The following is a 14,278-nucleotide window of genomic DNA, read 5'->3' on the forward strand; positions in this document are numbered from 1 at the left end:
CATGAAACCCAGAGAAGAGTTTCCAGAATGAGGGCGTGGTCCGCAGGGTCAAAGGCTGCGGAAGGTGGAGGAGGAGGAGGGGGAGGAAGGAGAAGTGACCCCGGGATTTAGGATTTGAGGAGAGCTGTTGGGTGGAGAGTGTGGCGGCAGAAGTCAGGCTGGTCCAGAGTGAGAAGGGGGTGGCAGCTGGGGAAACAGAGGGCATGGAGGCCACACATTGGAGAATCTTGAAGGAGAGGGGGAGCTGCTGGAGGGAGATGGGGCTCCAGAGGGCTGTCGCCAAGGGGGGGAGGGACAGGTGTGACGCAGCGGGGTGCTGGGCGCGAGGGCGGCCTAGAGCACTTGGGAGACGAGTTTGTGAGAACGGTGCCCGCAGCAGCTCCATGCTGGGCTCTCCCAGCTACAGCCTCCTTCAAACCGCCATTGTCCTAGCGATCACTCCCATTGCCCAGGGCAGGAAGCTGAGGCTCAGGGAGGCGGAGCAAGAGAAAGGGCCGAGGTGGGAGACCCCGAGGTCACGGGACTGGGACACCCTTGGGCGGGGAGGTGAGTAAGGGCTCAGCTAAGTGCTGGGTGTCCCCAGAGCTCGGGATGTGGACAAGATGATGCAAAACCTTACAGATGTCCCTTCACCCCCAAACCTCAGGATCCCCACCTGGATGAAGGCATCCAAGGGACTCAGCGTGGGGGTGACTTAAATGATTTGCCCCGGGAGGCAGCATCACAGGAAGATTTATTTTCCTTGTGCCTCAGTGTCCTACTCTGGAAAATGGGGACAATAACAATAATGGGACTAATGGGACCTATTTCACAGGGCTGTTGTATTTGATTATAATTTAATATATAATTTGTTAGAATTATATACACTATATTATATTAAATTCTATGCATTTTTATCATAATTATATTAAACTAGAGGCCCGGTGCATGATAATCGTTCACTGGGGGGGAGGGTCCCTCAGCCCGTCTTGCGCCCTCTCACAGTCCAGGACCCTTCAGGGTATGTCCGCCTGCCGGCTTAGGCGCACATCCCCCAAGGGATCCTTAGCACTGCCGCCAAGGTGGGAGAGGCTCCCACCACCCCTGCTGCGCTCACTTCTGGCTGAGTGGCACGCCCCCCTGTGGGAGCGCACTGACCACCAGGGAGCAGCTCCTGCATTGAGCGTCTGCCCCCTGGTGGTCGGTGCGTGTCATAGCAACCAGTCGTTCCACCGTTTGGTTGTTTTGAATACTAGGGTTTTATTATATAGGATTTTATCATATATATTAGAATAATACCTGGCACATTGTAAGAGCTCAGTAGATGGAAAACAGTTATGCTTTCCAGCTAATCCCAACTTGCTTGTTCACATTCCTATTCCATGTTCTCTCTCTCTCTCTCTCTCTCTCTCTCTCTCTCTCTCTCTCTCTCCCACACACATACACAAGCATTCAGCCCTCCATCGCCATCCTGGAGCGACAGGTGTGACAGAAATGCAGGGTCCCGGGAGCCTGCTGTACCTCCTGAGTCCCAGCTGCTAGGCCACCAAACCCTGGGAGGGCTGGGCAGCGGGCACCAGCCTTTCTCTCCCTCCAGTCCCTGGATTCTTTTATTTTTCTTAAAGATTTTTTTTTTTAGAGTCCTGACGAGAAACCAAGATGGCGGCATAGGTAAACACCTAAACTGCTGCCTCGCACAACAATTTCAAAACTACAACTAAAAGACAGAACGGACACCATCCAGAACCACAGGAAAGCAGGCTGAGTGAAAATTCTACAACTAGAAGGAAGGAGAAAAGCTCACAGAGAATTGGAGGTACGGCAAAGGGGCTTTGTGCGCGCAGAGAGGAAGGGCGGCTGAGAGCCTGGCTGACTTCCTCTGGCGGAAGGGGGAAGGAAGCCTCGGACCGCGAGCTGGGAAAGGCAGAAGTCTGAAGGCGCACACGGGCCAGTGCGCACAAAGGCTGCGGAGGTAGCCATAGGCTTTCCCTAGTGAAAGGGAGTCAGAGGATCCTGACTGAGCCCCAGTTCCGACTGCAGTGAACCCCGGTTCCAGGCGAGCCCCTGGGGACCCACGCTCTTGTAGGGGGAGTCTGGACTCTCGGGCGGAGACTCGGGAGCCGGGGAAGGCGGAGGACTGAAAGTGCGCACACGCGCCGCGCCGGTGCGCACAAAGGCTGCAGGGGTTGCCACAGGCTTTCCCTAGTGGAGGGGAGTCAGAGGATTCTGACTGCACCGAGCCCCAGTTCTGACTGCAGTGAACCCCAGTTCCAGGCGAGCCCCTGGGGACCCACGCTCTTGTGGGGGGAGTCTGGACTCTCAGGCGGAGACTCGAGCTGGGGAAGGCGGAGGACTGAAAGCGCACATGCGCGCAGGGGCGGGGCTGACAGGAAGCCAAGACTGAGACTCCACCCCATCCAAGCTGAGCACAGAGGCTATTGCAATTTGGCAAGTCTAATCCTATAATGCTGTCTCCAGCACCGGGCTTCTCCCAGCATAGACACAGCTGATCCTTACAGCCAACTGGCCCGGAGGTCAATTCTTCCCAGTGATACCAACAACAATAAAGACTTAATTACAACAAGGCTGTACACACAGTCCACAAAGGGGTGCACCAAGAGTGTCCACCTCAGGTTAACTGGGGAAGCAGACCCACTGGGCCATATTGGAAACCTAGCACAAATATCTACCTTACCAACTCAGGGATTCAGTGAAAATGCGGGGTCAAAGAATCAGATCACAAACGAAAGAAATGGAGGAAAACAAACGACTGGATATAGAATTCAAAACCACCGTTATAAGACTTTTTAAGAATATCCTAGAAAAGGCCGATAAATATAACGAGACCCTCGAAGATATGAAAAAGGACCAACTAGAAATTAAACATACACTGACTGAAATAAAAAATATTATACAGAGACCCAGAAACAGAATAGAGGAACACAAGAATCAAGTCAAAGAATTGAAATACAAAGAAGCAAAAAACACTCAACCGAAAAAGCAAAAAGCAAAAAAAAAAATCCAAAAAGTTGAAGATAATGTAAGAAGACTCTGGGACAACTTCAAGCGTACCAACATCAGAATTATGGGGGTGCCAGAAGAAGAGAGAGAGCAAGATACTGAAAACCTATTTGAAGAAATAATGACCGAAAACTTCCCCCACCTGGTGAAAGAAATAGACTTACAAGTCCAGGAAGCCCACAGAACCCCAAACAAAAGGAATCCAAAGAGGACCACACCAAGACACATCATAATTAAAATGCCAAGAGCAAAAGACAAAGAGAGAATATTAAAAGCAGCAAGAGAAAAACAGTTAATTACCTACAAGGGAGCACCCATACGACTGTCAGCTGACTTCTCAACAGAAACTATGCAGGCCAGACGGGAGTGGCAAGAAATTTTCAATGTGATGAATAGCAAGAACCTACAACCAAGATTACTCTACCCAGCAAAGCTATCATTCAGAATTGAAGGGCAGATAAAGAGCTTCACAGATAAGAAAAAGCTGAAGGAGTTCATCACCACCAAACCAGTATTATATGAAATGCTGAAAGGTATTCTTAAAGAAGAGGAAGAAGAAAAAAGTAAAGAGAAAAAATTATGAACAACAAATACATATCTATCAACAAGCCAACCTAAAAATCAAGTGAATTAAAAACCTGAGGAGCAGAATAATCTGGTGAATATAATAGAATCAGGGGCATAGAAAGGGAGTGGGCTGATAATTCTCAGGGGGAAAGGGGTATGGGGGGGTTCATGAAGAGAATGGACAAAAATCATACACCTATGGATGAGGACAGTGGGGGGGAGGTAAGGGCAGAAGGTGGGGTGGGAAAGGGGTGGAGGGGAGCTATGGGGGGAAAAAGGAGAAATAATTGTAATAATCTGAATAAAGATTTATTTAAAAAAAAAAATAAAAAAAAATAAAATAAAATAAAATACCTGCCAGTCAAAAAAAAAAAAAAAAAAAAAAAAGATTTTTTTTTAATTTTTAAGGTTTTTTTTTTTTTACATTGGTTTGTTTGACTCAGAATCCAAACATATTAATTGAGTTGTCATGTCTTTTATTTTATGTTTGTTTGTTTTTTAAATATATTTTTATTAATTTCAGAGAGGGAGGGAGAGGGAGAGAGTAGAAACATCAATGATGAGAGAGAATCATTGATCAGCTGCCTCCTGCACGCCCCCTACTGGGGATCCAGCCTGTAACCCAGGCATGTGCCCTTGACCGGAATCGAACCCCTTTAGTTCGTAGGCTGATGCTCTATCCACTGAGCCAAACCGGCTAGGGCTTTCTTAAAGATTTTTTTAAAAATGATTTTTAAAGAGAGACACATCAGTCAGTTGACTCCTGCACGCCCCCTCCTGGGGATGGAGCCTGCAACAGGCATGTGCCCTGACCGGGAATCCAACTGGCAACCTTTCGGTTGGATGATGCCCAACCCACTGAGCCACACCAGCAGGGCCCTGGGATTCTTTAATTCACTTTATTCATTGTGCGCCTGCTCTGTGCCTGGCGCTCTGCTGGGGACCCTGCAGGGACCCACATGTCCCTGCACTCACCAGGGTCACAGCACAGTGGGGGGCACATGCTGAACAGGGTGCCAGAGATGGCGGCCAGGTTGGGACTTTCGAGGGCAAGGACTCTGTGGTGAGACCCAGGAGGAGGCAGATGGCACAGAATTGGGTGAGGGAGGCGAGTGTAAGAAGGGAATGGGAGCCGAGGGGTGCAGGGTGTGGGGAAATGGACAAGGGGTGGCACAGCACCCAGGGGCTGGCAGGGGGAGCCTAACACCCCCAGACTGAGGGACAAGCGGAGGGAGTGACTTCCAGAACCTGGAGAGGCGTCTGTCTGCAAGCCCTTGTAAGGGCTTCCTGTTAATATTTGTGTTAATCGACATGAATAACAGGGATCCAACTAATTGTGGTTTAAATAAGACGACTCTCTTTCTCTCTTGTGTAACCGTCTGCAACTCTCTTTCATGAGGACAATAGAAACCTAGGTTTCTCCGTCCTGTTGCTCTGACAGCCAGTCTGGCCCTGGTCTGTGTAACCCCGGACGGCTCACCTCCAGCATCGTTCCAACCAGAGGATGGAGACGGGAGGAGAGGTCCCGGATCCATCGTCCTCTGGGAGTTTATACCCGGAGTTCCATGGATCACGTCCTTCTGCATCTGTTATCGGACCTGAATGGCTGCCAGAGGGGCTGCAGGGAAAGTGGTATTCTAAGTCATCATGCTAAAATTCATCGAGGATTTTAAAGGAAATGTGGAAGGCTGGATTTTGGAGGACAGTGAACAGCCTCCTGCAGAAGGTTTGAAGGAACCCAGAGGCGGTGCTCAGAAATGCTAACCAATCAGATTAGAGGTACCAGCTGAATTCACCGCTGAAGTTCATGCCAAGGAGCCCCCGGGCCTTTGCATCACCAGCTCCTACATGAAAGGCCCCAGCTGGAGCCAGTCCTGATCCTCTGACCTTCCCCAAACTCTGGAATCCAGATTTCCTCAGCCTCCTCTTTGTTCCCCAAGTCCTTGGCCTGTGTCCTCCAAATAGCCAGCAGCCTAGACCCCCTCCTTACCCTCAGCTTCCCACCCCTCGCTCACCTTTCCAGACCCTCCGAGCTTCCTGTTTTGGCATCTGTTTCTACATAACAAAAAATCACCCTAAAACTTAACGGCTTAAAATGGCAAGTTCTTCTTCTCTCTCATGGAGGACTCGGGGGTCTCAGTCAGATGTCCCAGGCTGCGCTGGTGCAGGCCGTCAGCCGAAAGCTGTGGCTGCGGACAGGAGCCGTGTCTTTGCATTTTGTCTGCACAGTGACTCTCCCTCCGTCTCTGTGTCCCAAGGTCTCTGTCTCTTTTTGACGCTGTCTCCCTAATTCCACACATTGCTCTCTCTGTCTCTGCTTTGCTTTCTCATCTGTACCTTTGCTCTGACTGTTTCCAAACGTCATTCTCCCCACTACTATGTGTGTGTGTCTGTGTGTGTGTGTGTGTCTGTGTGTGTGTGTCTCTGTGTGTGTATGTCTCTGTGTGTATGTCTGTGTGTCTGTATGTCTCTGTGTATGTCTGTGTCTGTGTGTGTGTCTGTGTGTGTGTCTTTGTGTGTGTCTGTGTGTATGTCTGTGTGTGTGTGTCTAAGTGTCTCTGTGTGTCTGTGTGTGTGTGTTTGCGTGTGTGTATGTCTGTGTGTGTGTCTGTGTGTGTGTGTCTGTGTGTGTGTGTCTGTGTGTGTATGTCTTTGTCTCTGTATCAGTTATCTGTTGCCGAGTACCAAACCACCCTGAAACTTGGTGCTTAAACAACAGTGTATAATTTCTCAAGATTCCGTGGACCTGCTCTTGTGGTCCACGTGGTGTTGGCTGCCTTCACTTTGGAGCTTGACTGGGGCTAGAAATGTGCACGCTGGTATCGCTTGTGGCCAGCAGGGGGCGCTGTCTATGGTCGGTTTTAAGAGCCTGGGTGGAAGCTGCCAGGCCACAGGTCACGTCCCCCACATTCTGTTGGTCCAGCAAGCCACAAGCTACCTTGCAGTGGGGACATTGTCCTGGACCATCTGAGTCGGTGCTCAGTGCAATCGCGGGGATCCTTACAAGAGGGAGACAGAGGGACGTTATGGGGCGCATAGAGGAGGAAGCCATGGGGAGATGGGCCAGAGGTTTGAAGATGCTGGCCTTGAAGATTGGAGGATGCAGCCACAAGCCAAGCCCCAGAAGCTGGAAGAGGCAGGGCACAGATCCTGCCCTGGAGCCTCTGGAGGGGGTGCAGCCCGCGGGCACCTAGCTTGCGGCCCCTGGGCACTGATTTTGTGCTTGTAGCTTCCAGACCTGTGAGAATAGATCTTTCTGGATTCAAGCCACTGAGTTTATGCTAATTTGTTCCAGCAGCTGCTGGAAACTTATACAGCATCTTTTTTCTTTTTCTTTTTGTTGTTAATCCTCACCCAAAGATATTTTTTTCCATTGATTTTTAGAGTGGAAAGTGGGGGGGGGGGGGAGAGATTCAGAGAGAGAAAAACATCAATGTGAGAGAGAGACATCGATTGGTTGCCTCCTGCACCGGCCTGACCAGGGCAGGGGGATTGAGCCTGCAGCCGAGGTACCTGCCCTTGACCAGGAATCGAACCCAGGACCCTTCAGTCCACAAGCCATAGCTCTGTCCACTGAGCCAAACCATTTTTAGAGCAAATTCACCACTGCCCTGGTCTCTTAGTTTCTTTGTATCTCTACATCTTGAACCATTTTGTGTGTGTGTGTGGTAAAATACACTTACCATAAAATTTACCATTGTAACTGTTTTCAAGAGCACATTTCAGTGGCATTTAGTCCATTTACGATGTGCAACCACCACCTTTTTTTTTCATCCCCCCAAAGTTAGCCCTGTACCCAATAGTAGTCACTCCCCAGACTCTCCCCCAGCCTCTGTAGCTACTACTCTACTTCCTGTCTCGATGGATTTGCCTTTCTGGACAGTTCATAGAATAGAACCCCGCAGTAGGTGACCTCTTGTGTCTGGCCTCTTCCACTGAGCTTAATGTTTTTTGTGTGTTTTTGTAAATATTTTTATTGCTTTCAGAGACGAAGGAGAGGGAGAGGGAGAGAGAGATAGAAGCATCAACGATAAGAGAGAACCACCGATTGGCTGCCTCCCACAAGCTCCCCACTGGGGATCTAGCCCGCAACCTGGGCATGTGCCCCTGACCAGAATCGAACCCGGGACCCTTCAGTCCTCAGGCTGACACTCCATCCACTGAGCCAAACCGGCTAGGTCCCTGAGGTAGCGTGGACCAGTGCTTCTTCATTCCTTCCTACTTCTTTGCCAGGTCTCACATGCTCACAGTGTTTTAGATTTGGAAGGTATATTAATGAGGGTTCTCCAGAGAAACAGAACCAATAGGATGTGTATTAGATAGATGATAGATAGATAGATAGATAGATAGATAGGGACTTATTCTTTTACTAGAAAAATGGTTCATGCAATTGTGGGGCTGGGGCCTGGCAAGTTCAAATGCTGCAGGGCGGGCCAGCAGCTGACACTGATGCTGCAGCTCAAGTCCAAATGCAGTCTGGAAGCAGAATTCTCCCTCAGGAGGCCTCAGTCTTTTCTCTTAAGACCTTCAACTGATGGGGTGAGGCCCACCCATGTCCTGGAGGATCGTCTGCTTTACCCATTGAAATGCTCATCTCCTCTGAAGAATGCCTTCGCAGCAACACCTGAATGAATGTTTGAGGAGACATCCGGGCACCAAGTGGGCACGTACCATTCGCCATCACAGGGGGATCTTGTCTCCCCTTGCGCCTCTCTCTGCCCATCCGCCACATCCCTGCCTGGCCCCTGTGTTGGGTTGGGCTCCACAGGAGCCAGCCTGAGGCCAGGATGGGGGACCAGTGGTTTGTTTGGGAGGTGACGACTCCAGGAGACACTGGAGGGGGGGCGGGAGGAAGCCACTGCGGGCTGTGCTGATGAGCAGGTCGCCCCCTGCGGGCAATGAGTCTGCTGGGGACTGCAGAACGCCCTCCGGTGTCCAACCTGAGGGTGAGGAATTGGGGTGTTTAGCCACTAGCCCCTGGATGCTGATGGGGAGTCTGCTTCCAGGGGTTGACTCTCAGCACTCCCCCTCCCCTCGGCTAGAGAGCACACTGGGGTGGGACGGGGCGGGGGGAGGGTGAGGGGGTTGCAGGTGCCTGTAGGGGAGCTGCTGTTGGGTCCTAGGGGTCTGAAGGGGGCACCCACAGCCCACAGGCCTCATTGCCTCTCTGTTCCAATGGCGAAAGTGCATGGGCACCATGGAGGGCAGGCACAATGCCAGGTCTCCCCCTCTCCTGGCCACACGCCCCCCCCACCCCCCAGCACACAGCTTCTGGTCCCTCAGGGAACAGGCAGGGCGGGCTCCTGGCACCTCCTCTGCAGCCTGCCAGCCCCCTGAGGATTGGGTCAGACTCTGGGAAGGACTTCCAGGCCCGCAGGCTGTGGGAGAGAAGGGGTGAGCTCAGTCCTCGGTGCCTCCCAAGCGATTAGCTCTTTCTCCTCCCCCCTCTCCCCCAACCCCCTGCCCTCTCCCAGCAATTTTCTCCCCGGAGGTGGAGGGAAGGAACCAGCACGGATGACGGATTGAAAGGGGGCAGCTGGGGTCAGGGGAGGAGGGCCCACAGGGCGGGAGGGGAAGAGGAGCAGGGGGGAGGGGGAGGGGCCACAGGCGAAAACAAACAGACATGGAGACAGAAGTAGAAGAGAGAGACTTGGAAATGAAGGGTGGGCAGGGAGAGCGAAATCGGGGCAGCGATGGCGCCGAGGTTTGGAGGAGTCCTCCAGCGCACACAGCCCGAGAGGAGCTGCGGGACGTGAGGAGAAAACCCGAGATTCAAAGGCGTCGGGCCCACGGGGGACCCGAGCAGGGAGAGGTGGGAGGGAGCGAGGGAGGGGGAGACACACACACAGACAGGGGCCCAGGCTGGAGCCCAGAGAGGCAGAGATGGAGAGGGAGGGAGAGACAGAGGTCCCCAGAGACAGAGAGATAGAGAGCGAGTGATAATGAGAGACAAATGGATATGTGGACAGAGAGCTCCAAAGAGAGACACAGAGATAGGAAAAGGTGGAAGGAGAGACACAGGAAACAGACAGATGGACAGACACACATAAGAGACAGTGAGAGAGAGAGGAAGGGGGGTGGAGAGAAGGAGCAGGAAGAGAAGTGGAGAGACACAGAGGCACAGAGAAGCTGGCGGAGGAGGACAGACGCCGAGGAAGGATGGGGGACAGGAAGGGAGGGTCTGCGGGGGGATCGCGGCCCGCGGCCCTCCCCCGCCGGGTCAGGCGGTCCGCCCCGTGGCCTCTGCCCAGCCATGGCTAATGGTATGATTGCTTGGCCAGGCGGCAGGCAGCGGGTGACAAATGAGCCGCCCGAGTTGCCGGGCTCAGGTGATGGATGGCCCGGGAGGCGGGCAGGGGTGGGGGGGAACCAAGATAAACATTTCCTTCTCCTGGAGCCGGGCCAGGCAGGGGGAGGGACTGGGGATTGGGGCAATGCGTTTATGACAGGCCTGGCAGCGGGTGGGGGAGTGAGGGACAGAGACAGGAGGCTGAAACCCAGGGACACGGCGGGGGGACACAAAGGCTGAGAGATGGAGGCCCCCAGATGTAGAGTGGGGGGAGGGGGAGGGAGAGAGACGGACAGCGAGAGTAAGACATGAGATGGAGACAGACACGCACAGAGACAGACAGAAGGAGACACAGAGGTGGAGAGGAAGAGGTGCAGGGGGAGATGAGACAGAGATCGAGCAGACAGACACCCAAGACAGCAACAGAGACCTGGAGGGCGGGGATCCAGATCCTGGGAGAGCCCTGACTGAGGGAGGAGGGACAAGGGAGGGAGACTCGAACAAATGAGAAAGGGGGGAAACTGAGGCAAGAGTTAGCGGTACCAGGAGAGGAGACGGGAGGGGCCCAGAGCAGGTCCTCACTCACCCCCTCAGCTCCTGTAGCCTCTGACAGCAGACCTTGGGGGGTCCCAGGATCTCTGGGGGTCCCTGGGGCCACTGGGGGTGGGGGACTGGGGTCAGCAAGAGGGCCCTCCCCAGGCCACTGAGAGGTCCACAGCCAAGCTGGGGGGGACCTGTGTTGGGGAGACCTGGGAGGTCCCCCAGATTATTCATGGAGATCTCAATAGGGTGGGAAGGGGCCTTCCTCTCTATAAAGTGGGGCGGGGGGGCTGGAGGTGAGACCCCTCCCAGGCCGGTGCTCATCTGAGAGCCCCTGAAGGCATCCAGCACCCCCTCCCCCCAGATGCAGCCACAGGGGCCAGCAAGCACCGGCCCAGGCCTGGACCCCATCGGCTCCCTCCCTGGACGCGAGGGTCTGAGGACCATTTAAGGGACAGCTCGGCAGAGGGGGCCTGAGGTCAGAGAGATGGGACCCTGAGAGACCACACAGACTGGGGACCGGGTGTCAGCTGCCCCACCCCACCTCCCCAGTTCCTGGCTTTCCCGCCCATTCTTCTCCCAGACACTCCCATTTCTCCCCTTCCAACGCCTCGCTCCTCTCTTTAATTAAAAAGGTTTATGCCCAAGAGTCCCAGCCCCCCTCCGTGTTGTGGGGGCTGAGGGTCCTTCTGCGCGCAGAGCCGTGGAGGAAACTACCCTTTCCTCCCAGTGACACCCCCACATTGGCCCCCCTGGGCCTCACCCCATTAAGACAGTCGCCTCGCCCCTCGCCCCTCTCGTGGGCCACACTTCTTGTTTTCAGAACCAACTTGGGCAAGGGGACCTCAGTGTACCCCCCAACACAAAGTGAGGCCGCGGGGCAGGCCCCTGGCTCCCCATCCTGAACCTCAGCTGGGGGCCGTGGAGGGGACACACAGAAGAGCTTTGCATCTTTAATTAAAAAGTGATTTAAATTAATTTTCTGCTCCAAAACCCCTATCAGGGGGGCGGGGTGTGTGTGGCAGTGATTAAAACACCCCTTTCCTTCCGCCTTCCTTAAAGGGCCAGAGTCACTGGTGGGACAGTCGCATACAAGAGCTTCTGGGGAGCTCCAGGCCGCCCCCTCAGTCCTGGCCCCCTCTAGTTGAGCTGGTTCCCCATCATTCCCCTCAACCCAGGCTCACCCCGCAGATGGGGAGACTGAGGCTCAGGGAGGGAAGACCGTCCAACCTCGCCTCCAGCCCCCCACCACCAGGTGCCCTCTCCCGCTGGGCAGTGCTTCTGTCCTCACCGCCATCCCGCGGCCTCGCCCCTGCCCCGGCCTGAGCCAGTTTAATTTCCATGAGAGGAGAGGTGTCGCAGAAGCAGGTGCTGCCGAGGCAGAGCTGTTTATGAGGCTGTAAACATTTCCTTAGCGAGCCCAGCAGGGCTGCCACTGCTCCCGGCTCAGCCGCCCCCTCTCGCTGGGCCCTGTCCTCCTCTCTCTGGGCCCCCCTCCCCCTCTCTCTGGGCCCCCTCCCCCTCTCTCTGGGCCCCCTCCCCCTCTCTCTGGGCCCCCTCCCCCCACTCTGGGCCCCCTCCCCCCACTCTGGGCCCCCTCCCCCTCTCTCTGGGCCCCCTCCCCCTCTCTCTGGGCCCCTCCCCCACTCTGGGCCCCTCCCCCTCTCTCTGGGCCCCCCTCCCCCTCTCTGGGCCCCCATCCCCCTCTCACTGGGCTCCCCCTTCCCCCCTCTCTCTGGCCCCCTGTCCCTCTCTCTGGGTCTCTGTTCCCTTCCCAGGCTCCTGTTCCCTTCTCTCGGGACCACTGTCTCACAGCTCTTTGGCACTATCCCCCTGGAGTGATGGTTTGTAACTTTGGGGGGCGGGAATCAAGTTTCCCTTTGTGAAAATCTGATGAACACTATGGGCCATCTTCCTGGCGGGGGGGCGGGGGGACACATAAGCACCAAGCCCACAGGTGGCCTGCTGCACATTTGCCCCTGACCCCCCAAATCCAAGGGCACCTGAGGATAAAGACACTTAATGGAGAATGAATCCCAGTCTTGCTCCTCCTCCTCGTCCTCCCCCGCCTTCCATGGCCGCCCAGAACACACAGGCGCATCCCTGCCCCGGGGCCTTTGCCCCTGCTCTACCCCTGCCTGGAATGATCTTCCCCCTTCGCCCTCTTCAGGACCCTCCTCAGAAGTACCCGCACCCCCCCCCCACCCGCTGCGGACTTGCCCTGCCCAGCTCATATACCATCCCCGTCCTCACTCACTCGCTTTTCCTGAGAGCTCCTGTCACCCCGGCACACATTTATGTACTTGACTCTTCTCTCCCCACCCGTCCCCAGGAGAATGTGAGGGAGCCACGAGGTCAGGAAGTTTGTCTTTTCCCCCTGCTAATTCCCCAGAGCACCCCTGCACACAGCAGGTGCTCACGGAGTGCTGGTTGCACAAATCTTTACCTCATTAAAACACCGCTTTCAGTGGCTGTCTGGGTCCCAGCCTCCGCGGCCGGGAACCAGGTCAAAGCTGGGGCCTTTCTCTCCAGCATCTCTGTAGCCAGTCACATCACTCGCCCTCGGTTCCGGAGATTCCACAACCCCCCCTGGGGCGGCTGCGGACACTTCCGGCTAAGGACCTGCGAACAGGTGGGAGTCCAAGCTGGGCAGAGGGGCAGAAGGATATCTCCGGCGCATGCGCACAGCCACACACCTGTGCTAACACTCAGCCGTCCAAGACCCAGTTATTGTGTGCACAACCTCGGGCACCCCCAACACTCACCCCCATTCAGACAGAAACACCGCATGCAAATACCCTCCAGGCCGGGGTCAGACAGCCAGGCGCACGGGCACAGCTGGACACACACACACACACACACACACACACACATGCACGCACACGAACACGCACACGCACGCGCGCGCAGGGCGTCCTGGTCTTCCAGGGGAGGGGAGTTAGGGGGCAGAGCAAGAAGAGAACTAAAATATGGGGGTTTGGTTACTTCCAGCCTCTGGTTCTCTCCTCTCCTGTTTCACAGTCAGCGAGAGGAGGAGAGAGGGTGAGGGGAGACGGCTGGAGAGAGGACCCGCGGGAGGTGGGGGAAGGGAGGGACGGAGAGAGGCAGAGATGTGGGGGCAGAGATGGGAGAGACAGAGACAAAGACAGAAAGAAATGAGGAAAGAGAGAGAGAGAGAGTCGAAGATGTAGAAAAAATAGAGAACCAGGGAGGTAGAGAGGCAGAGAAGGGCGCAGAGCGCGGAGGACAGGGGGACCGGGGGACAGGGGGACAGACTTGTGGCAGCCGCGGGAGAGGGGGAGGCAGAGACCCTGAGGCGGAAGTGGGGGGCAAGAGAGAGGAGGGCGGGAGGGGTGGGGAGATCAGACACAGGGAGACTCAGCTACAAAAGCCGCCCCTCCCCGAGTGGGGGGAGCGGGGGAGGGGAGGCGCTCCCGCCCCGCCCGCGCCGCCAGCGGACAGCGGGTTAAGCGTCTCCGCGGTGGAACTTCCGGATGTGACCACAGAGAGAGGGAGAGACCGGGAGGCGGAGAGGGGCCGCCAGGGCCGCGGCACCCCGGGCCGCCCACGCCGGGACCCGCACCCGCGCCCGCGCCCGTGCCCGCGCCCGCGCGGGGAGCCCCACCGCCCCCTCGCCCCGGCCGGGCCCCTCCTCCCCCACCCCCACCCCTCGGCTCTCGATCTGTTGGTCTGGAGCTGGTTCCGTCCTCCCGGGGCCTGGGAAGGGACTGGGGGCCCCAGGGAGGGGCCTGGGGCGACCCTCCCCGCCCTCTCGCCCCTTCCCTCGAGGGCATGAGCCCCGGGCTGTGACCCCCGCGGGAGGGGGCTGGGGGTCCATGCTCGCAGCCTCCGCTCCGCCGGGCGCGGGCCACTGACGGCGGC

Source organism: Plecotus auritus (genome assembly GCF_963455305.1).
Source record: "Plecotus auritus genome assembly, chromosome: 10".
NCBI lineage: Eukaryota > Metazoa > Chordata > Mammalia > Chiroptera > Vespertilionidae > Plecotus > Plecotus auritus.